Genomic DNA, 24,654 nt, shown 5'->3' with positions numbered 1-24,654 from the left:
CAAGCATGATAAGACTGCATTAAGATTATCTTTGTTTTATTGCTAAGGTGTTAAGTGTTTGTGGTTGCTAGGCCTATCTATCTATTTATCTTTGATGCCTGTTCCCAACTTGAACTCCTGCAAGGAGGTGGCCTGGCAGTAGAGTCTCCATAACTAATAAACTCTTGTACCACTTCTTAGCCTTTATGCTTCACCCTTAACAGGTCACTGGCAGAGGGCACCTTAAGCACAGTGTTTGCAGAGGCTACTATTAATGTTCCCAGTGACTCTTTCTCCACAATGCTCCTGCCTAATGTTCCTACTGACTACCCGTACCTAATGCTCCTACCTATTTTTTCTACTTAGTGCCCCAAGCCTAAATATTTAGTTTCTACCCACTACTACTATCAAATGCTCCTGCCATTTTGCAAAAAGGAAGGGCTAGCGCATAGTGCTCACGGCTAGAACATCTAGAATTATGAAAAATGAGCTATATTTGATAGGTGTTGTATATGACAAAGAGAGATTTCATGTTTGTGGACAGAATGCTAGTAGTCCACGTATGGTGAGGCATGAAGGAAAGACAGTTACCTGGGTCAGAGGAGTGCAACTTAAATATGTAAGTGCTGGCTCACAGTGCTTTTGTGACAAACCCTCCCAATACTGCTGGCTCACTATGCTTTTGTCACTAACCCTCCCAGTACCTGGGACGGTACTACTGGTAATATACCTAATGGTTGCTAGGCAGCTTGTGATTATTCTGAGTGCACTGTTTTGCAGCTTTGTTATATTTGTTTTTGAGAGAATGGAAGACCAGGTTGGTAAAGCATAGTTTTAAAGTAGAGTGTATTATTTGTATGAGATGTTGCAGGATTTTTCTTGTCCATATCTGGTGCCACTTTAATATGTTCTAAGGGCATTCAGTTTGTGTGTTGTTTTTATGTTAACGATTTTGATGTTAGGAGTGAATGTCAAGTTTGCATCGTATATGTTGCCTAGAATAGTTGGTGTTTAGCTCAGTGGGAGAGACCGTCCATTCGAGGTGACTTGAGGATATGAGCTGGATTGATGTCCAGATATATATGTTGAATTTATTAATGAGATAAAAAATTCCATTATCACCATGGTATAGCACTGCATTGGTACCTTCAACAAAATAAAGGTATTCTTGACATTTAGGTAAACCCCCATGATGGGAGTTCCAGTATGATTGGAACTAAATATCATAATAACAAAGCAAAACCTAGTTCAGCAAGTTTAAGACCCCTGATTATTCTAAGTTATGCCTGTCATCAGTGAGATTATATGTAATTATATTCATGATTAGTCGAAAAAACACTATTGTATGCTCTGTGAGATGCAGGGCACAGTACACAGTCATGATATGTATGATAGAAGACATGTTCACCTCCAGCTTTGCCACACAGTAATCTTGGTTATTGGACTTGGTAGTCTTAATTTTAGGATGTAACTTAAGGGATTATTGAATTCTGTGCCTCTGAATTTGAAATACACTTTCATCTCAAAAGTTTATGACCATTGGCAGAAGTGTCTATGAGATTACCCATTTGTGCTTCAGGGGTTTTGCATGTAAGAATCTCCATTTCATAACCTTTCCTTATGTCCTGCTATTCCTATCCTTAACTTGTTTTGTTCATGTTCGTTTTGTTACTATGAAATATATCCTTACATGTCTCCTAACTTGTTCCTTACATAGCTTTATGTTATGTCGTATAATTGATTGTTTCCTGCTCTTTTTCAAGACATTGGCATTATCAATTCAGAAATTTGAAAATTGTAATCATGTCTCCCTTCTTCCTTCTCTCTTTCAGTGTGTGAAATCTATAGCTGCTATCCTCTCCCTGTAGCTCAGCTCCCTTACTTAAGGTACAATTTTTCTTGCCTATCTTTGGACTTCTTTTTTAAGTAGGGGACCAAACTGATGATACCTTCTTTAATTGGGCCCAGTTTATGTGCTAGATATTTTCATATGTTCTTGTGTATTTGTATTTAAAACCATGATATAGGTAGTACAGATGGCCCTGACTTACGATGGTGAGATATTCATTTTATTATAAAATAGGTTTTGTGTTAGATGATTTTGTTCAACTGTAGGCTAATGTAAGTGTTCTGAGAATGTATAAGGTAGACTAGGTTAAGCCATGATTTTCATTAGGTTAGATGTAAAGTATTAAACGTATTACATGTATTTTTGACTTATATACAATGTTTTCAACTCATGATGGATTTTTCAGAATGTAACCCTATCACAATTGGAGTAGCATTTGTAGTTGGTAGGCAGTACTGCCCACCTGGGTATCAGGAGGGTTAATGACAACTGTATAGTGAGTCAGCACTTCAGTGTTTGTCAAGTTGTACTCCTCTGACCCAGTTAGCTGTCTTATCTTTCTGCCTTACCCACACATGGACTGCTAACATTCTGTCCACAAACATACAATCTCTCCCAGTCACACATAACTCTTGACAACACTTCACTCACACAGCTTATTCTTTGAAGCACTAGATTTTCATGCAGTAAGCTTTATGTGCTAGCCCTGCCTTTTGGCATAATGGTAGGAGCAATAGATAGAATTGATATGTAGGAACATTTAGGTGGAGCATTCAGCAGAACCATTAGGTAGTAGTAGTAGGTAGGAACTTTAGGCAGGAGCATTAGGTAGTAGTAGTAGTCAGTAGGAACATTAGGTAGGAGCCTCTGCAGACACTGTGCTAGAGTTGCCCTTTACTTGTGGCCTGTTAAGGATGAGGTACTAAAGTCTAAGAAGCAGCTGTATTTTATGATATTGGATTTGTTTCCTTGTTAGTTAGGATACTTAAGAAAAATTATATTGTAGTTACATAGTTATATATTTCTTTTAAATCATGTAAGAATTGAATGAAATTAAAGAGCTGATTTATGAACAGAAGACCCTATATTGACAAAAGTAGCTATTTCAAAAATGATAAGACTGCATTGCAACCATATTTCTGCTAAGTTAGGGTCATGAAAATTATGTACTACTATTTTGTAAATTTTATGTAGAATTTCTTACTATTTATTTTATTTATTTATTATACTTTGTCGCTGTCTCCCGCGTTTGCGAGGTAGCGCAAGGAAACAGACAAAAGAAATGGCCCAACCCCCCCCCATACACATGTATATACATATGTCCACACACGCAAATATACATACCTACACAGCTTTCCATGGTTTACCCCAGACGCTTCACATGCCTTGATTCAATCCACTGACAGCACGTCAACCCCGGTATACCACATCGCTCCAATTCACTCTATTCCTTGCCCTCCTTTCACCCTCCTGCATGTTCAGGCCCCGATCACACAAAATCTTTTTCACTCCATCTTTCCACCTCCAATTTGGTCTCCCTCTTCTCCTCGTTCCCTCCACCTCCGACACATATATTCTCTTGGTCAATCTTTCCTCACTCATTCTCTCCATGTGCCCAAACCACTTCAAAACACCCTCTTCTGCTCTCTCAACCACGCTCTTTTTATTTCCACACATCTCTCTTACCCTTACGTTACTCACTCGATCAAACCACCTCACACCACACATTGTCCTCAAACATCTCATTTCCAGCACATCCATCCTCCTGCGCACAACTCTATCCATAGCCCACGCCTCGCAACCATACAACATTGTTGGAACCACTATTCCTTCAAACATACCCATTTTTGCTTTCCGAGATAATGTTCTCGACTTCCACACATTCTTCAAGGCCCCCAGAATTTTCGCCCCCTCCCCCACCCTATGATCCACTTCCGCTTCCATGGTTCCATCCGCTGCCAGATCCACTCCCAGATATCTAAAACACTTCACTTCCTCCAGTTTTTTTCCATTCAAACTCACCTCCCAATTGACTTGACCCTCAACCCTACTGTACCTAATAACCTTGCTCTTATTCACATTTACTCTTAACTTTCTTCTTCCACACACTTTACCAAACTCAGTCACCAGCTTCTGCAGTTTCTCACATGAATCAGCCACCAGCGCTGTATCATCAGCGAACAACAACTGACTCACTTCCCAAGCTCTCTCATCCCCAACAGACTTCATACTTGCCCCTCTTTCCAAAACTCTTGCATTTACCTCCCTAACAACCCCATCCATAAACAAATTAAACAACCATGGAGACATCACACACCCCTGCCGCAAACCTACATTCACTAAGAACCAATCACTTTCCTCTCTTCCTACACGTACACATGCCTTACATCCTCGATAAAAACTTTTCACTGCTTCTAACAACTTTCCTCCCACACCATATATTCTTAATACCATCCACAGAGCATCTCTATCAACTCTATCATATGCCTTCTCCAGATCCATAAATGCTACATACAAATCCATTTGCTTTTCTAAGTATTTCTCACATACATTCTTCAAAGCAAACACCTGATCCACACATCCTCTACCACTTCTGAAACCACACTGCTCTTCCCCAATCTGATGCTCTGTACATGCCTTCACCCTCTCAATCAATACCCTCCCATATAATTTACCAGGAATACTCAACAAACTTATACCTCTGTAATTTGAGCACTCACTCTTATCCCCTTTGCCTTTGTACAATGGCACTATGCACGCATTCCGCCAATCCTCAGGCACCTCACCATGAGTCATACATACATTAAATAACCTTACCAACCAGTCAACAATACAGTCACCCCCTTTTTTAATAAATTCCACTGCAATACCATCCAAACCTGCTGCCTTGCCGGCTTTCATCTTCCGCAAAGCTTTCACTACCTCTTCTCTGTTTACCAAATCATTTTCCCTAACCCTCTCACTTTGCACACCACCTCGACCAAAACACCCTATATCTGCCACTCTATCATCAAACACATTCAACAAACCTTCAAAATACTCACTCCATCTCCTTCTCACATCACCACTACTTGTTATCACCTCCCCATTTGCACCCTTCACTGAAGTTCCCATTTGCTCCCTTGTCTTACGCACTTTATTTACCTCCTTCCAGAACATCTTTTTATTCTCCCTAAAATTTAATGATACTCTCTCACCCCAACTCTCATTCTTACTATTAGCATGTACAAATACTTAAAAATAATTGTTGTTAAGCATCACATTTTTACAACCCAAAGACCCAGGTTCCCCAATGCTAGATTGAGTTTCCATTAAGCCATTGTCAGAACTGCTTAAAGTGTTTATCATCATACTTTTTGTATCCCTTACATGTTTTGATGGTTGTCCTCTATCCTCCACAGCTGACTAAAGCTTTCCAGGGTCTGGCTTGCTGGGCTGTTTGATCCTCCAGTTCTCTGTATATGTTTTTGTAGCCCAGTGTAGTTGGACAGAAACTATTTTGCCCTTTTTTGAAGATGCCATGGAGATGTTCCTTAATGATCTGATTATATTAGTCAGGTATAGGTTATGTTGATGAAACTCCAGATGTGTTACTTTCCCCAATATTTTTTCTAGTATTATTGCTCTTTATTACATTAAGTTTCTTCATTTTTGTTTTTTCATGTCATAACATCAGGAAGATATCTTTTTATGCAAACTAGGGATGAGGCTTTTCATTGTTTTCTCTCCAACATACCCCCTGTAGGACATTGGAAAACCCTGCATACCCTTTGCCAAAGTGTGAGGTTAGGATCAGGAAATCATCCTCCAAAATATGATTACATAGAGTGCATGTAGCTTCAGATGTAAACGGTGTTCCTGCAGTGGCTTGCCACAGGGATATGTGAATTGACTGAATGGGAGGATATTACCTCTAAGACTCACTCCTCTGTTCTTAATGCTACCTTGCTAATGCAGGAAATGGTGAATGTGTTTAAAAAAAAATGATGAATGTAAACAGTTAGAAGTTATTGATAAATTCTGGAAAACTTGATGTAGATATGTAGGTGCTTATCAGCTAAAATTAAAAGGTAGTAAGTTATGAGTGAAGTAAAGTGAGAGTACAGGGGATTATGGGAGGACATGGGAAGGACAGATGACAGGAGACCTGGTGGTCCACTATGGAGTTATTGCTGGTTATGCTTGAAATTGAGGTATAAACAGGAATGTGAAACCAAAGGCATATCCTCTCCTACCTCTTGTTCTGGTTCAGCTGCCAGCAGTAAAAGGGAGGAATGACACCATGCATTATGGGGGAAACATACTGTTATGGAAATTTTTATAAGAAATTGTGAATAGAAAAAATGATCCATCTGATTTAACAACCTGTGCTTTAGAGTTAAATGATGTCTCCAGAGGCTGGATATTTAGTGATAACAGGTATCACTGAAGTATTTGTCCTGCCATGATTTGAAGGTATTCATAATCTTTGTGCTTACTACATCTGGAGGAAGTTTGTTCCAATGTTCTACCACTCTGCAAGGGGGAAGAAATTTGCCTTTATTATTTCATCACCTTCATACCATTATTTTGGACCATTGAAGAGATTTTCGTATGGTATGTCACTAAAATTATTTACTGTTTTGAAAACTTTTTTTTTTTAGATCTTGGAGTCTTCAATTTTTAGAGAAAATAGTTTTAAGTCCCAGAATCTTTCTTTCCATATAAGACTTATTTTTAAGTGAAGAAAGTACATCTAGACCTTGAGACACATGGACCCAAGGTACGTGTTTTTGCAGATACATGGTTGAGCAGAGAACTCCAACCTCATTATATATGGGTGATGCTTTCACAGCTACATGGTTGTTGTGGGTTTGGTCACTGGGAGGATTTTTTTTCTTTTGTCTCTCAAATGATCATTAATTTTTTCATGATTATTTAGAATTGCAGTGGTATTAGGCACTGACTTTCTTTTTTCTTCAATGCATTGATTTTTGTATGTGGGGTTATTTAGTGCATGTGAGATGTGCATTTATTTCTTTTTTAAGAAATCAAGAAATGTAGATATTTTGCTAGTTTGAGCTCAAGGAGAGATGCATTTCCTATGTATCTTGTTAGATTATGGGAGAAGCTTGAAGCAGAACATGGGCAGTATTAGTTTCAGGCATTCTGGTGTTGCACTGTAGGAGTTTAATGCACCCTATATGTCATCATCTGTCCTTTTGTTGCACTAGTGGATTTAGTCTGCTAGTAGTAATTTTTGCCACGGTTCCCAAACCCCCAGCCAGATTTCCTTCTATGGACATAATCAGCAAGAAGTGAGTATTTTTTTGGAAGACAAGTTACCTATTATTAAAAGACTAGAAGTGGTGTCTGGTTGTATAATGTAGCTTACTCTTACGGGATCATCAAGTTTGCAGTTTGTTACATATGTGATGCCTTCCAGAAGATTAAGGTTGCTATTGCTCAGGGCTCTCCAGCATCAGTCAAGCTAATGCACCAGTCATGAGACCTAGGCTTGGTGTATTTGTAGCTAGAAGATCAGAATAAGAAACAAGTCCCCATCAACAACTTGATGATGTAAGAGAGGTCCTAGAGCAGCACAAAAACATTAAAGAAACTACTCTCACCTCCACATCTACTTGGCCATTTCAGGCAAGCAGAGTTTGGTTGCATAAGTTCAAGAAATGTTAGTCTTCACAGCATCAGCATGAAGGGTGAGGCTGCCAGCACTCATAAAACATAAAGGACTAAATAGAACGTAGCTGCACCCACCCCTCGTAAAATTTTCAGTGTGGAGGAACAGAATCATGTGGAAGATGCCTTGAAAAATCTACATCTCAAAGAAGGAGCTATCACTTCCTATGTTCAAAGCAGCCAAAAACAGGCTTAATCCTTGTCTTCTAATGCTGTTGGTGATTTTAGGTGTCAGCCTTTGTTAGTTTGCCACCGTGAAAGTCCCATGCAAGAAGAACCTGCCTGTGCATTGGAAGGTGAAGGGAAGACATGGGTCACAGCTTTAATGTTTGAGGGTTGGTTTATGGACTGATTTTGCTCTAAAGTCATATATTACTGTAGGGAGAGGTATCTAGTTTTCAAGGTCTTGCTGTTCATCGACTGCCCTCAGATATCCAGTTTACCTAAATGACATGCAGCAGAATGTGAGAGTACCTTACATGATCGAGGAACACTTACATAAAGTGGCAGATATACAAAAAGTTTTCCAAATATTTTAGTTTATACATTGTGCACCTAGTGATAGTTGACCATTAAGGGATTTAGAGTTATAGTAATATAGTTGACATACCCCGTAGCTTAACTAAGAGAAAACTAAGGTGTTTACCTGCAAGTTGTGCATTTATTCATGAATTGTTCATAACACTCACAGTGGTCTGTATAGGACTGTTTTTATATATGTCTGTGCAAGCTGTGATTGATATAAGTCGATTGTGGTGATGTACAGTGGTTCTTTGTGGGTAGGGCATTGGGAGGTTGGAGGTCTCTATGTCGGAGATGCTTCATGCTTCAGCAGTTTATTGCCAAATGCTGTATGAGCTGCTGGTGTTGGTCAGAGAGGGTAGTCAGGTTCAGTGAGATGAGGACCTCTTGGTAGGTGGTGTAAGATGGACCCAGAATTCTGAATGCTCATTTTATACTCTATCTAGCTGTTCCCTCAGTTTAGCTGTAAGGGAGGAGGACCAGACTGGAAAGGTGTAGGTGAGCTTAGGTAGATTGAAGATAGTATAGACATTCCTGAACTCAGATGATGGGATGCCAAGTGATTTCAGTTAGCAGAGATGGTATGAAGGAGATCTGATGATGGTGCTGATATCACTCTTCCAGTAAAAGCCTCAAATTTAGTGACACCAAGAAGTTTGAATTCTCTGACTACCCCAAGGATGTCAAGGGCTAGTTCGATGTGGGGGTTAGGGTGTTGTCTACCCCACATTGATGTGGATCATCACAGTTTTGGTGTGACTGATGGTGTCGTCACAGGCCTTAGTCCACTTCTGAAGGTTGATGGTGTCTTTAAGGGCTCTGAAGCCAGGAGGGTTTTGATAGTGATGCCAAATATGAAGTCATCAGTGTACTTCCAGTGGTGGTTTGAGTCCTTCAGAGCATCTTTGATAAGGATGAGAAAGCAGGGCAGTCTCATCTTTGTACCTTTTGGGACAGTACAAGTGAGGGGTGGTAAGATGGAGGTATTTAAAAAAGAAAAAAGCTTGATGTTGCCCAGTCAGGAAGGCCACCAGTCATGAGGTGAGACAGCTCTGTAGTCCCAGGTCAATAGCTTTCTTTATGATGGTGTTATGGTTGACCAGGTCAGAAGCCTTGGTAAAGTTTTCAAAGGTGAGTTTTAGCATAATGAAATCTAGGATGCAGATAAACCAGTGAGTGGTCTACTGAATCAGTAATACTTTCACAAATTAGACTGGAGATTGGAGTGATGGCGAGCAACAGGGCATAAGCTCTTAAAGAAATGTTTTAGTAGATTTGTTAGTGATGTGACATATGTTGTCTTCCAAGCTGTGTGTGGGGCTTTTAGATTGTTTTTATGTGAAGCATTAATTATAGTGGTCAGCTGTGTAGCTAATTTGTGAGAGAATTCCTTCTACAATTTCACTGAAAGATTTATGTATGTGGTTGAGCAATTTGTTTTAAGGTACTGAAGGCTACCTTATATTCCTGTACTGTGTTTGGTGATGGTGTTAGTAGGCATGCTGGGAGGGACCTGATGTCGAATTGTGGAAATCATTTGCGAATATTGGTAAAGTTGGTCTTAATTTGGTTCGCAGCCTACTCATTACTGAGTTGACCCACGCACGGGAAGGGAGAGATCTTTGGTTGGGTTTGGTCACCAGAACTGAACGGTTTATTCCGAGTGAGGTCTGACCTGGACATTTTAAAGGATGAGTATTGTCTCCATTATTTTGTTTACTATATTTCTAGCAATGAATCCTAGCTTTCTGTTGGATTTATTGTTTACAGCTAGGCATTATTTTCTGTATTTTAAGGTCAATACTTATAATTATTCCAAGGTCTTTTGCTTCATCAACTTTTTATTATAGTTTTACCAAGCTTTGTGGATTCATAATTCATATTTTTGGTGCCAGGGTGCATTTGTACTCATTGAAATGCATTTATTATGATTCTGACCTCTCCATCAGTTTGATCAAATCCATTGAATCTTTGGTCTTCCTTTAGCTAGGGGTGTATTTCCTAATTGTGTCATTGGCAATTTTCACAGTTATGCTGGTGAGCCATGTCTCCATGTCATTGACATAGGTTGTGAAAATTAAGGGTCCAAGGAACCCGTTTCATCACATTAAGCCAATTGGATGCATCTCCATTTAATACCTCTCTCTCTTTCATTTTTGAGAGCAAGTCCACTATCCACATGCCAGTTATAATTCCTATGCTGTGAGGTTTAAGTTCATTCCTTAATCTTTTGTGTGGTACTTTGTTGAAGGCTTTACAAAATTCAAAGTATTTGGAGCTCCCACGCATTCCCCGCGTGTCATAGAAGGTGACTAAATGGGACGGGAGCGAAGGGATAGAAACCCTCCCCTCCTTGCATTTTAACTTTCTAAAAGGGGAAACAGAAGAAGGAGTCACGCAGGGAATGCTCATCCTCCTCAAAGGCTCAGATTGGGGTGTCTAAATGTGTGTGGATGTGACCAGGATGAGAAAAATGGAGAGATAGGTAGTTTGTTTGAGGAAAGGAACCTGGATGTTTTGGCTCTGAGTGAAACAAAGCTAAAGGGTAAAGGGGAGGAGTGGTTTGGGAATGTTTTGGGAGTAAAGTCAGGGGTTGGTTAGAGGACAAGACCAAAGGAAGGAGAAGCACTACTCCTGAAGCAGTTGTGGGATTATGTGATAGAGTGTAAGAAAGTAAACTCTAGATTGATATGGGTAAAACTGAAAATGGATGGAAAGAGATGGGTGATTATTGGTGCCTGTGCACCTGGACATGAGAAGAAAGATCATGAGAGGCAAGTGTTTTGGGAGCAACTGAGTGAGTGTGTAAGCACTTTTGATGCACAAGACCGGGTTATAGGGATGGTTGATTTGAATACAAAGGTGAGTAATGTGGCAGTTGAGGGAATAATTGGTGTACATGGGGTGTTCAGTGTTGTAAATGGAAACGATGAAGAACTTGTAGATTTGGGTGCTGAAAAAGGACTGGTGATTGGGAATACCTGGCTTAAAAAGAGGTATACATAAGTATACATAGAGAGGTATACATAAGTATACGTAAGTAAGTAGGAGAGATGGCCAGAGAGCATTATTGGATTTCATGTTAATTGATAAGAGCATGAAAGAGAGACTTTTGGATGTTAATTTGCTGAGAGGTGCAACTGGAGGAATGTGTTATTATTATCTTGTAGAGGTGAAGGTGAAGAATTGTAGAGGTTTGTAGAAAAGAAGAGAAAATGTTGGGGTGAAGAGAGTGGTGAAAGTAAATGATCTTGGGAAGGAGACTAGTGTGAGGAAGTACCAGGAGAGACTGAGTGCAGAATGGAAAAAGGTGAGAGCAAAGGACATAAGGGGAGTGAGGGAGGAATGGGATGTATTTAGGGAGCAGTGATGGCTTGCATAAAAGATGCTTGTGTCATGAGAAGTGTGGGAGGTGGGCAGATTAGAAAGGGTAATGAGTGGTGGGATGAAGAAGTAAGATTATTAGTGAAAGAGAAGAGAGAGGCATTTGGATGATTTTTGCAGGGAAATAGTACAAATGACTGGGATATGTATAAAAGAAAGAGGCAGGAGGGTAAGAGAAAGGTGCAAGAGTGAAAAAGAGGGCTAATGAGAGTTGGGGTGAGAGAGTATCATTAAATTTTAGGGAGAATAAAAAGATATTTTGGAGGGAGGTAAATAAAGTGTGTTAGACGAGAACAAGTGGAAACATCGGTGAAGGGGGCTAATGGGGAGGTAATAACAAGTAGTGGTGATGTGAGGAGATGGAGTGAGTATTTTGAAGGTTTGTTTGAATGTATTAGATGATAGACTGGCAGATATAGGGTGTTTTGGTCGAGGTGGTGAGCGACGTGAGAGGGTTAGGAAGTGATTTGGTAAACAGAGAAGAGGTAGTAAAAGCTTTGCATAAGATGAAAGCCAGCAAGGCAGCGGGTTTGGATGGTATTGCGGTGGAATTTATTAAAAAAGGGGGTGACTGTGTTGTTGACTTGTTGGAAGGATATTTAATGTATGTATGACTCATAGTGAGGTGCCTGAGGATTGGCGGAATGCATGCATAGTGCCATTGTACAAAGGCAAAGGGGACAAAGGTGAGTGCTCAAATTACAGACATATAAGTTTATTGAGTATTCCTGGGAAATTATATGGGAGGGTATTGATTGAGAGGGTGAAAGCATGTACAGAGCATCAGATTGGGGAAGAGCAGTGTGGTTTCAGAAGTGGTAGAGGATGTGTGGATCAGGTGTTTGCTTTGAAGAATATATGTGAGAAATACTTAGAAAAACAAATGGATTTGTATGTAGCATTTATGGATCTGGAGAAGGCATATGATACAGTTGATACAGATGCTCTGTTGAAGGTGTTAAGAATATATGGTGTGGGAGGCAAGTTGCTTGAAGCAGTGAAAAGTTTTTATTGAGAGATGTTAGGCATGTGTATGAGGAGGAAGAGAAGAAAGTGATTGGGTCTCAGTGAATGTCAGTTTGTGGCAGGGGTGCATGATTTCTCCATGGCTGTTTAATTTGTTTATGGATGGGGTTGTTAGGGAGGTGAATGCCAGAGTTTTGATGAGGGGCAAGTATGCAGTCTGTTGTGGATGAGAGGGCTTGGGAAGTGAGTCAGTTGTTGTTCGCTGATGATACAGCGCTGGTGGCTGATTCGGGTGAGAAACTGCAGAAGCTGGTGACTGAGTTTGGTAAAGTGTGTGAAAGAAGAAAGATTAAATGTGAATAAGAGCAAAGTTATTAGGTACAGGAGGGTTGAGGGACAAGTCAACTGGGAGATAAGTTTGAGTGGAGAAAAACTGGAGGTGAAGCATTTTAGATATCTGGGAGTGGATTTGGCAGCGGATGGAACCATGGAAGTGGAAGTGAGTCACAGGATGGGGGAGGGGGCGAAAGTTCTGGGAGCGGTGAAGAATGTGTGGAAGGCAAGAACATTATCTTGGAAAGCAAAAATGGGTATGTTTGAAGGAATAGTGGTTCCAACAATGTTGTATGGTTGCGAGGCGTGGACTATGGATAGAGTTGTGCGCAGGAGGATGGATGTGCTGGAAATGAGATGTTTGAGGACAATGTGTGGTGTGAGGTGGTTTGATCGAGTAAGTAACGTAAGGGTAAGAGAGATGTGTGGAAATAAAAAGAGCGTGGTTGAGAGAGCAGAAGAGGGTGTTTTGAAATGGTTTGGTCACATGGAGAGAATGAGTGAGGAAAGATTGACCAAGAGGATATATGTTTCGGAGGTGGAGGGAACGAGGAGAAGAGGGAGACCAAATTGGAGGTGGAAAGATGGAGTGAAAAAGATTTTGTGTGATCGGGGCCTGAACATGCAGGAGGGTGAAAGGAGGGCAAGGAATAGAGTGAATTGGAGCGATGTGGTATACCGGGGTTGACGTGCTGTCAGTGGATTGAATCAAGGCATGTGAAGCGTCTGGGGTAAACCATGGAAAGCTGTGTAGGTATGTATATTTGCGTGTGTGGACATATGTATATACATGTGTATGGGGGGGGGTTGGGCCATTTCTTTTGTCTGTTTCCTTGCGCTACCTCGCAAACGCGGGAGACAGCGACAAAGCGTTTGTGGATCTGGAGAGGGCGTATGATGGAGTTGATGGAGATGCCCTGTGGAAGGTGTTGAGAATGTGTGGTGTGGGAGGAGAGTTGTTGGAAGCGGTGGGGGGTTTTTGTCGAGGATGTGAGGCGTGTGTGCGTGTGGGAGGAGAGGAGGGTGATTGGTTCTCAGTGAATGTAGGTTTGCGGCGGGGGTGTGTGATGTCTCCGTGGTTGTTTGGTTTGTTTATGGATGGGGTTGTTAGGGAGGTGGATGCAGGAGTTTTGGGGGGGGGGGGGCGAGTATGAAGTCTGTTGGGGATGAGAGAGCTTGGGAAGTGAGTCAGTTGTTGTTCGCTGATGATACAGCGCTGGTGGCTGATTCATGTGAGAAACTGCAGAAGCTGGTGACTGAGTTTGGTAAAGTATGTGGAAGAAGAAAGTTAAGAGTAAATGTGAATAAGAGCAAGGTTATTAGGTACAGTAGGGTTGAGGGTCAAGTCAATTGGGAGGTGAGTTTGAATGGAGAAAAACTAGAGGAAGTGAAGTGTTTTAGATATCTGGGAGTGGATCTGGCAGCGGATGGAACCATGGAAGCGGAAGTGGATCATAGGGTGGGGGAGGGGGCGAAAATTCTGGGGGCCTTGAAGAATGTGTGGAAGTCGAGAACATTATCTCGGAAAGCAAAAATGGGTATGTTTGAAGGAATAGTGGTTCCAACAATGTTGTATGGTTGCGAGGCGTGGGCTATGGATAGAGTTGTGCGCAGGAGGATGGATGTGCTGGAAATGAGATGTTTGAGGACAATGTGTGGTGTGAGGTGGTTTGATCGAGTGAGTAACGTAAGGGTAAGAGAGATTTGTGGAAATAAAAAGAGCGTGGTTGAGAGAGCAGAAGAGGGTGTTTTGAAGTGGTTTGGGCACATGGAGAGGATGAGTGAGGAAAGATTGACCAAGAGGATATATGTGTCGGAGGTGGAGGGAACAAGGAGAAGAGGGAGACCAAATTGGAGATGGAAAGATGGAGTGAAAAAGATTTTGTGTGATCGGGGCCTGAACATGCAGGAGGGTGAAAGGAGGGCAAGGAATAGAGTGAATTGGAGCGATGTGGTATACCGGGGTTGACGTGCTGTCAGTGGATTGAATCAAGGCATGGAAAGCTGTGTAGGTATGTATATTTGCGTGTGTGGACGTATGTATATACATGTGTATGGGGGGGGTTGGGCCATTTCTTTCGTCTGTTTCCTTGCGCTACCTCGCAAATGCGGGAGACAGCGACAAAGTATAATAAAAAAAAAAAATAATATTATATATATATATATATATATATATATATATATATATATATATATATAAGTTTTTATCAAGGATGTAAGGCATGTGTACGTGTAGGAAGAGAGGAAAGTGATTGGTTCTCAGTGAATGTAGGTTTGCGGCAGGGGTGTGTGATGTCTCCATGGTTGTTTAATTTGTTTATGGTTGGGGTTGTTAGGGAGGTGAATGCAAGAGTTTTGGAAAGAGGGGCAAGTATGAAGTCTGTTGGGGATGAGAGAGCTTGGGAAGTGAGTCAGTTGTTGTTCGCTGATGATACAGCGCTGGTGGCTGATTCATGTGAGAAACTGCAGAGGCTGGTGACTGAGTTTGGTAAAATGTGTGAAAGAAGAAAGTTAAGAGTAAATGTGAATAAGAGCAAGGTAATTAGGTACAGTAGGGTTGAGGGTCAAGTCAATTGGGAGGTAAGTTTGAATGGAGAAAAACTGGAGGAAGTAAAGTGTTTTAGATATCTGGGAGTGGATCTGGCAGCGGATGGAACCATGGAAGCGGAAGTGGATCATAGGGTGGGGGAGGGGGCGAAAATCCTGGGAGCCTTGAAGAATGTGTGGAAGTCGAGAACATTATCTCGGAAAGCAAAAATGGGTATGTTTGAAGGAATAGTGGTTCCAACAATGTTGTATGGTTGCGAGGCGTGGGCTATGGATAGAGTTGTGCGCAGGAGGATGGATGTGCTGGAAATGAGATGTTTGAGGACATTGTGTGGTGTGAGGTGGTTTGATCGAGTAAGTAACGTAAGGGTAAGAGAGATGTGTGGAAATAAAAAGAGCATGGTTGAGAGAGCAGAAGAGGGTGTTTTGAAATGGTTTGGGCACATGGAGAGAATGAGTGAGGAAAGATTGACCAAGAGGATATATGTGTCGGAGGTGGAGGGAACGAGGAGAAGTGGGAGACCAAATTGGAGATGGAAAGATGGAGTGAAAAAGATTTTGTGTGATCAGGGCCTGAACATGCAGGAGGGTGAAAGGAGGGCAAGGAATAGAGTGAATTGGATCGATGTGGTATACCGGGGTTGACGTGCTGTCAGTGGATTGAATCAGGGCATGTGAAGTGTCTGGGGTAAACCATGGAAAGCTGTGTAGGTATGTATATTTGCGTGTGTGGACGTATGTATATACATGTGTATGGGGGTGGGTTGGGCCATTTCTTTCATCTGTTTCCTTGCGCTACCTTGCAAACACGGGAGACCGACAAAGCAAAAAAAAAAAAAAAAAAAAAAAATTATCCCTGGGGATAGGGTAGAAAGAATACTTCCCACGTATTCCCTGCGTGTTGTAGAAGGCGACTAAAAGGAGAGGGAGCGGGGGGGCTGGAAATCCTCCCCTCTAGTTTTTTTTTTTTGATTTTCCAAAAGAAGGAACAGAGAACGAGGCCAGGTGAGGATATTCCCTCAGAGGCCCAGTCCTCTGTTCTTAACGCTACCTTACTAACGCGGGAAATAGCGAATAGTATGAAAGAAAGCGTATATGTATATATATATATATATATATATATATATATATATATATATACACGTATGTAAGTAGGAGAGATGGCCAGAGAGCGTTATTGGATTACATGTTAATTGATTATCTCGTGAAAGAGAGACATTTGGATGTTAATGTGCTGAGTGGGGCAACTGGAGGGATGTCTAATCATTATCTTGTGGAGGCAAAGGTGAAGAGTTGTAGAGGTTTTCAGAAAAGAAGAGAGAATGTTCGGATGAAGAGAGTGGTGAGAGTAAGTGGGCTTGGAAAGGAGACCTGTGTGAGGAAGTACCAGGAGAGATTGAATGCAGGATGGAAAAAGGTGAGAGCAAATGACTTAAGGGGAGTGGGGTAGGAATGGGATGCGTTTAGGGAAGCAGTGATAGCTTGCGCAAAAGGTGCCTGTGGCATGAGAAAGGTGGGAGGTGGGCAGATTAGAAAGGGTAGTGAATGTAGGATGAAGAAGTAAGATTGTTAGTGAAAGACAAGAGAGAGGCATTTGGACAATTTTTGCAGCGAAGTAGTGCATATGACTGGGAGATGTATAAAAGGAAGAGGTAGGAGGTCAAGAGAAAGGGGAAGGGAGCAGGGGGCTAGAAACCTTCCCCTCCTTGTATTTTAACTTTTTAAAAGGGGAAACAGAAGGAGTCATGCTGGTAGTGCTCATCCTCCTTGAAGGCTCAGATTGGGGTGCCTAAATATGTGTGGATGTCACCAAGATGAGATAAAAGGAGAGATAGGTAGCACGTTTGAGGAAAGGAACCTGAATGTTTTGGCTGAGTGAAACAAAGCTCATGGGTAAAAGTGAAGAGTGGTTTGGAAATGCCTTGGGAGTAAAGTCAGGGGTTGGTGAGAGGACAAGAGCAAAGGAAAGAGTAGCACTACTCCTGAAGCAGGAGCTGTGGGAGTATGTGATAAAAGTGTAAGAAAGTAAACTAGAGTGATATGGGTAAAACTGAAAGTGAATGGAGAGAGATGGGTGATTATTGGTTCCTATGGACCTGGTCATGAGAAGAAAGATCACGAGAGGCAAGTGTTTTGGGAATAGCTGAGCGAGTGTGTTAGCAAAATTGATGAATGAGACCGGGTTATAGTGATGGATGATTTGAATGCGAGGGTGAGTAATGTGGGTATAATTGGTGTACATGGGGTGTTCAGTGTTGTAAATGGAAATGGTGAAGAACTTGTAGATTTGTGTACTGAAAAATGACTGGTGATTGAGAATACCTGGTTTAAGAAAGATATACATAAGTATACGTTTGTAAGTAGGAGAGATGGCCAGCGTTATTGGATTACGTGTTAATTGATCAGCACGTGAAACAATGACTTTTAGATGTTAATGTGCTGATAGGGGCAACTGGGGGAATGTCTGATCATTAATGATCTTTTGGAGGCAAAGGTAAAGATTTGTAGAGATTTTCAGAAAAGAAGAGAGAATGTTGTGGTGAAGGGAGTAGTGAGAGTTAGCGAGCTTGGAAAGGAGACTCGTGTAAGGAAGTACCAGGAGACATTGAGTGCAGAATGGAAAAGGTGAGAGCAAATGACGTAAGGGGAGTGGGGGAGAAATGGGATGTATTTAGGGAAGCTGTGATGGCTTGCGCAAAAGATGCTTGGGGCATGAGAAAGATAGGAGGTGGGCAGATTAGAAAGGGTAGTGAATGGTGGAATGAAGAAGTAAGATTGTCAGTGAAAGAGAAGAGGAAGGCGTTTGGACAACTTTTGCAGGGAAATAGTGCAAGTGACTGGGAGATGTATAAAAGAAAAAGGCAGGAGGTCAAAGGAAAGGTGGAAGAGGTGAAAAAGAGGGCAAATGAGAGTTAGGCTGAGAGAGTATCATTAAATTTTAGGGAGTATAAAAAGATGTTTTGGAAGGGGGGTAAATAACATGCGTAAGACAAGGAAACAAATGGGAACATCGGTGAAGGGGGCTAATGAGAAGGCAATAACAAGTAGTGGTGAAGTGAGAAGGAGATGGAATGAGTATTTTGAAGGTTTGTTGAATGTGTTTGATGATAAGAGTGGCAGATATAGGGTGTTTTGGTTGAGGTGGTGTGCAAAGAGAGGGTCAGGGAGAATGGTTTGGTTAACAGAGAAGAGGTAGTGAAAGCTTTGCAGAAGATGAAAGCCGGCAAGGTGGCGGATTTGGATGGTATTGCAGTGGAATCTGTTAAAAAGGGGATGAATGTGTTGTTGACTGGTTGGTGGGGATATTCACTGCGTGTGTGTGTGGTTCGTGATGAGGTGCCTGTGGATTGGCAGAATGCATGCTTAGTGTCATTGTACAAAGGCAAAGGGTATAGTGGTGGGTGTTCAAATTGCAGAGGTATGAATTTGTTGAGTGTTCCTGGGAAGTTGTATGGGAGGGTATTGATTGAGAGAGGAAAGGCATGTACAGAGCATCAGATTGGGGAGCAGTGTGGTTTTGGAAGTGGTGGGGGATGTGTGGATTGGGTGTTTGCTTTGGGGAATGTATGTGAGAAGTACTTGGAAGAACAGATGGATTTGTTTATGGCATTTATGGGTCTGGAGAGGGCATATGATGGAGGTGCTCTGTGGAAGGTATTAAGAGTATATATGGTGTGGGAGGTAAGTTGCTAGAAGCAGTGAAAAGTTTTTATCAAGGCTGTAAGGCATGTATGTGTACGAGTAGGAAGAGAGGAGAGTGATCAGTTCCCAGTGAATGTCAGTTTGTGGCAGCAGTGCATAATTTCTCCATGGTTGTTTAATTTGTTTATGGATGGGGTTGTTAGGGAGGTGAATTTGAGAGTTTTGGAGAGGGGCAGGTATGCAGTGTTGTGGATGAGGGGGCTTAGGAAGTGAGTCAGTTGTTGTTTGCTGGTGATGCAGCGCTGGTGGGTGGTTCAGGTGGGTAGCTGCAGAAGTTGGTGACTGAGTTTGGTGGGGTGTGTAAGGGGAGAAAGCTGAAACTAAATGTGAATAAAGGCAAGGTTATTGGGTTCAGTAGGGTTGAAGGATGAGTAACTTGGGATGTAGGTTTGAGTGGAGAAAAGCTGGAGGAAGTAGGGTGTTTTAGATATCTGGAAGTGGATTTAGTAGCGGATGGAATCATGGAAGCGGAAGTGTAGGGGATGGGGCGAAGGTTCTGGGAGCATTGAAGGATGTGTGGAAGGCAAGAACGTTACTTCGGAGAGCAAAAATGAGTATGTTTAAAGGAATAGCGGTTCCAACAATGTTCGGTGGTTGGGAGGCATGGGCTATAGATAGAGTTGTGCAGAGGAGGGTGGATGTGCTGGAAATGAGGTGTTTAAGGACAATGTGTGGTCTGAGGTGGTTTGATCGAGTAAGTAATGAAAGGGTAAGAGAGATGTGTGGTAATAAAAAGAGTGTGGTTGAGAGAGCAGAAGAGGGTGTTTTGAAATGGTTTGGTCACATGGAGAGATTGAATGAGGAAAGATTTACAAAGAGGATGTATGTGTCAGAGGTGGAGGGAACGAGGAGAAGTGGGAGACCAAATTGGAGGTGGAAAGATGTAGTGAAAAAGATTTTGTGTGATCGGGGCCTGAACATGCAGGAGGGTGAAAGGAGGGCAAGGAATAGAGTGAATTGGAGCGATGTGGTATACCGGGGTTGACGTGCTGTCAGTGGATTGAATCAAGGCATGTGAAGCGTCTGGGGTAAACCATGGAAAGCTGTGTAGGTATGTATATTTGCGTGTGTGGACGTATGTATATACATGTGTATGGGGGTGGGTTGGGCCATTTCTTTCGTCTGTTTCCTTGCGCTACCTCGCAAACGCGGGAGACAGCGACAAAGCGTTTGTGGATCTGGAGAGGGCGTATGATGGAGTTGATGGAGATGCTCTGTGGAAGGTGTTGAGAATGTGTGGTGTGGGAGGAGAGTTGTTGGAAGCGGTGGGGGGTTTTTGTCGAGGATGTGAGGCGTGTGTGCGTGTGGGAGGAGAGGAGGGTGATTGGTTCTCAGTGAATGTAGGTTTGCGGCGGGGGGGTGTGATGTCTCCGTGGTTGTTTGGTTTGTTTATGGATGGGGTTGTTAGGGAGGTGGATGCAGGAGTTTTTTTTGGGGGGGGGGGCGAGTGTGAAGTCTGTTGGGGATGAGAGAGCTTGGGAAGTGAGTCAGTTGTTGTTCGCTGATGATACAGCGCTGGTGGCTGATTCATGTGAGAAACTGCAGAAGCTGGTGACTGAGTTTGGTAAAGTATGTGGAAGAAGAAAGTTAAGAGTAAATGTGAATAAGAGCAAGGTTATTAGGTACAGTAGGGTTGAGGGTCAAGTCAATTGGGAGGTGAGTTTGAATGGAGAAAAACTAGAGGAAGTGAGGTGTTTTAGATATCTGGGAGTGGATCTGGCAGCGGATGGAACCATGGAAGCGGAAGTGGATCATAGGGTGGGGGAGGGGGCGAAAATTCTGGGGGCCTTGAAGAATGTGTGGAAGTCGAGAACATTATCTCGGAAAGCAAAAATGGGTATGTTTGAAGGAATAGTGGTTCCAACAATGTTGTATGGTTGCGAGGCGTGGGCTATGGATAGAGTTGTGCGCAGGAGGATGGATGTGCTGGAAATGAGATGTTTGAGGACAATGTGTGGTGTGAGGTGGTTTGATCGAGTGAGTAACGTAAGGGTAAGAGAGATTTGTGGAAATAAAAAGAGCGTGGTTGAGAGAGCAGAAGAGGGTGTTTTGAAGTGGTTTGGGCACATGGAGAGGATGAGTGAGGAAAGATTGACCAAGAGGATATATGTGTCGGAGGTGGAGGGAACAAGGAGAAGAGGGAGACCAAATTGGAGATGGAAAGATGGAGTGAAAAAGATTTTGTGTGATCGGGGCCTGAACATGCAGGAGGGTGAAAGGAGGGCAAGGAATAGAGTGAATTGGAGCGATGTGGTATACCGGGGTTGACGTGCTGTCAGTGGATTGAATCAAGGCATGGAAAGCTGTGTAGGTATGTATATTTGCGTGTGTGGACGTATGTATATACATGTGTATGGGGGGGGTTGGGCCATTTCTTTCGTCTGTTTCCTTGCGCTACCTCGCAAATGCGGGAGACAGCGACAAAGTATAATAAAAAAAAAAAATAATATTATATATATATATATATATATATATATATATATATATATATATATATAAGTTTTTATCAAGGATGTAAGGCATGTGTACGTGTAGGAAGAGAGGAAAGTGATTGGTTCTCAGTGAATGTAGGTTTGCGGCAGGGGTGTGTGATGTCTCCATGGTTGTTTAATTTGTTTATGGTTGGGGTTGTTAGGGAGGTGAATGCAAGAGTTTTGGAAAGAGGGGCAAGTATGAAGTCTGTTGGGGATGAGAGAGCTTGGGAAGTGAGTCAGTTGTTGTTCGCTGATGATACAGCGCTGGTGGCTGATTCATGTGAGAAACTGCAGAGGCTGGTGACTGAGTTTGGTAAATGTGTGAAAGAAGAAAGTTAAGAGTAAATGTGAATAAGAGCAAGGTAATTAGGTACAGTAGGGTTGAGGGTCAAGTCAATTGGGAGGTAAGTTTGAATGGAGAAAAACTGGAGGAAGTAAAGTGTTTTAGATATCTGGGAGTGGATCTGGCAGCGGATGGAACCATGGAAGTGGAAGTGGATCATAGGGTGGGGGAGGGGGCGAAAATCCTGGGAGCCTTGAAGAATGTGTGGAAGTCGAGAACATTATCTCGGAAAGCAAAAATGGGTATGTTTGAAGGAATAGTGGTTCCAACAATGTTGTATGGTTGCGAGGCGTGGGCTATGGATAGAGTTGTGCGCAGGAGGATGGATGTGCTGGAAATGAGATGTTTGAGGACATTGTGTGGTGTGAGGTGGTTTGATCGAGTAAGTAACGTAAGGGTAAGAGAGATGTGTGGAAATAAAAAGAGCATGGTTGAGAGAGCAGAAGAGGGTGTTTTGAAATGGTTTGGGCACATGGAGAGAATGAGTGAGGAAAGATTGACCAAGAGGATATATGTGTCGGAGGTGGAGGGAACGAGGAGAAGTGGGAGACCAAATTGGAGATGGAAAGATGGAGTGAAAAAGATTTTGTGTGATCAGGGCCTGAACATGCAGGAGGGTGAAAGGAGGGCAAGGAATAGAGTGAATTGGATCGATGTGGTATACCGGGGTTGACGTGCTGTCAGTGGATTGAATCAGGGCATGTGAAGTGTCTGGGGTAAACCATGGAAAGCTGTGTAGGTATGTATATTTGCGTGTGTGGACGTATGTATATACATGTGTATGGGGGTGGGTTGGGCCATTTCTTTCATCTGTTTCCTTGCGCTACCTCGCAAACACGGGAGACCGACAAAGCAAAAAAAAAAAAAAAAAAAAAAATTATCCCTGGGGATAGGGTAGAAAGAATACTTCCCACGTATTCCCTGCGTGTTGTAGAAGGGAACTAAAAGGAGAGGGAGCGGGGGGGCTGGAAATCCTCCCCTCTAGTTTTTTTTTTTTTGATTTTCCAAAAGAAGGAACAGAGAACGAGGCCAGGTGAGGATATTCCCTCAGAGGCCCAGTCCTCTGTTCTTAACGCTACCTTACTAACGCGGGAAATAGCGAATAGTATGAAAGAAAGCGTATATGTATATATATATATATATATATATATATATATATATATATACACGTATGTAAGTAGGAGAGATGGCCAGAGAGCGTTATTGGATTACATGTTAATTGATTATCTCGTGAAAGAGAGACATTTGGATGTTAATGTGCTGAGTGGGGCAACTGGAGGGATGTCTAATCATTATCTTGTGGAGGCAAAGGTGAAGAGTTGTAGAGGTTTTCAGAAAAGAAGAGAGAATGTTCGGATGAAGAGAGTGGTGAGAGTAAGTGGGCTTGGAAAGGAGACCTGTGTGAGGAAGTACCAGGAGAGATTGAATGCAGGATGGAAAAAGGTGAGAGCAAATGACTTAAGGGGAGTGGGGTAGGAATGGGATGCGTTTAGGGAAGCAGCGATAGCTTGCGCAAAAGGTGCCTGTGGCATGAGAAAGGTGGGAGGTGGGCAGATTAGAAAGGGTAGTGAATGTAGGATGAAGAAGTAAGATTGTTAGTGAAAGACAAGAGAGAGGCATTTGGACAATTTTTGCAGCGAAGTAGTGCATATGACTGGGAGATGTATAAAAGGAAGAGGTAGGAGGTCAAGAGAAAGGGGAAGGGAGCAGGGGGCTAGAAACCTTCCCCTCCTTGTATTTTAACTTTTTAAAAGGGGAAACAGAAGGAGTCATGCTGGTAGTGCTCATCCTCCTTGAAGGCTCAGATTGGGGTGCCTAAATATGTGTGGATGTCACCAAGATGAGAAAAAAGGAGAGATAGGTAGCACGTTTGAGGAAAGGAACCTGAATGTTTTGGCTCTGAGTGAAACGAAGCTCATGGGTAAAAGTGAAGAGTGGTTTGGAAATGCCTTGGGAGTAAAGTCAGGGGTTGGTGAGAGGACAAGAGCAAAGGAAAGAGTAGCACTACTCCTGAAGCAGGAGCTGTGGGAGTATGTGATAAAAGTGTAAGAAAGTAAACTAGAGTGATATGGGTAAAACTGAAAGTGAATGGAGAGAGATGGGTGATTATTGGTTCCTATGGACCTGGTCATGAGAAGAAAGATCACGAGAGGCAAGTGTTTTGGGAATAGCTGAGCGAGTGTGTTAGCAAAATTGATGAATGAGACCGGGTTATAGTGATGGATGATTTGAATGCGAGGGTGAGTAATGTGGGTATAATTGGTGTACATGGGGTGTTCAGTGTTGTAAATGGAAATGGTGAAGAACTTGTAGATTTGTGTACTGAAAAATGACTGGTGATTGAGAATACCTGGTTTAAGAAAGATATACATAAGTATACGTTTGTAAGTAGGAGAGATGGCCAGCGTTATTGGATTACGTGTTAATTGATCAGCACGTGAAACAATGACTTTTAGATGTTAATGTGCTGATAGGGGCAACTGGGGGAATGTCTGATCATTAATGATCTTTTGGAGGCAAAGGTAAAGATTTGTAGAGATTTTCAGAAAAGAAGAGAGAATGTTGTGGTGAAGGGAGTAGTGAGAGTTAGCGAGCTTGGAAAGGAGACTCGTGTAAGGAAGTACCAGGAGACATTGAGTGCAGAATGGAAAAGGTGAGAGCAAATGACGTAAGGGGAGTGGGGGAGAAATGGGATGTATTTAGGGAAGCTGTGATGGCTTGCGCAAAAGATGCTTGGGGCATGAGAAAGATAGGAGGTGGGCAGATTAGAAAGGGTAGTGAATGGTGGAATGAAGAAGTAAGATTGTCAGTGAAAGAGAAGAGGAAGGCGTTTGGACAACTTTTGCAGGGAAATAGTGCAAGTGACTGGGAGATGTATA

The 24,654-nt window shown here is 42.3% G+C and overlaps 1 protein-coding gene across 13 annotated transcripts in view; it reads left to right on the top strand.

Moving 5' to 3' along the window:
* LOC139754662 (transcription factor 12-like) overlaps positions 1-24,654 on the top strand; it is a 723,853-nt gene that overhangs the window by 674,665 nt on the left and 24,534 nt on the right. The gene's annotated exons all lie outside the window — the stretch shown is intronic.

Source organism: Panulirus ornatus, chromosome 17, assembly GCF_036320965.1.
Source record: "Panulirus ornatus isolate Po-2019 chromosome 17, ASM3632096v1, whole genome shotgun sequence".
NCBI classification, from domain to species: Eukaryota; Metazoa; Arthropoda; class Malacostraca; order Decapoda; family Palinuridae; genus Panulirus; species Panulirus ornatus.
The sequence above is the reverse complement of the archived record's forward strand: the minus strand, read 5'-3'. Positions and strand labels throughout refer to the sequence as shown.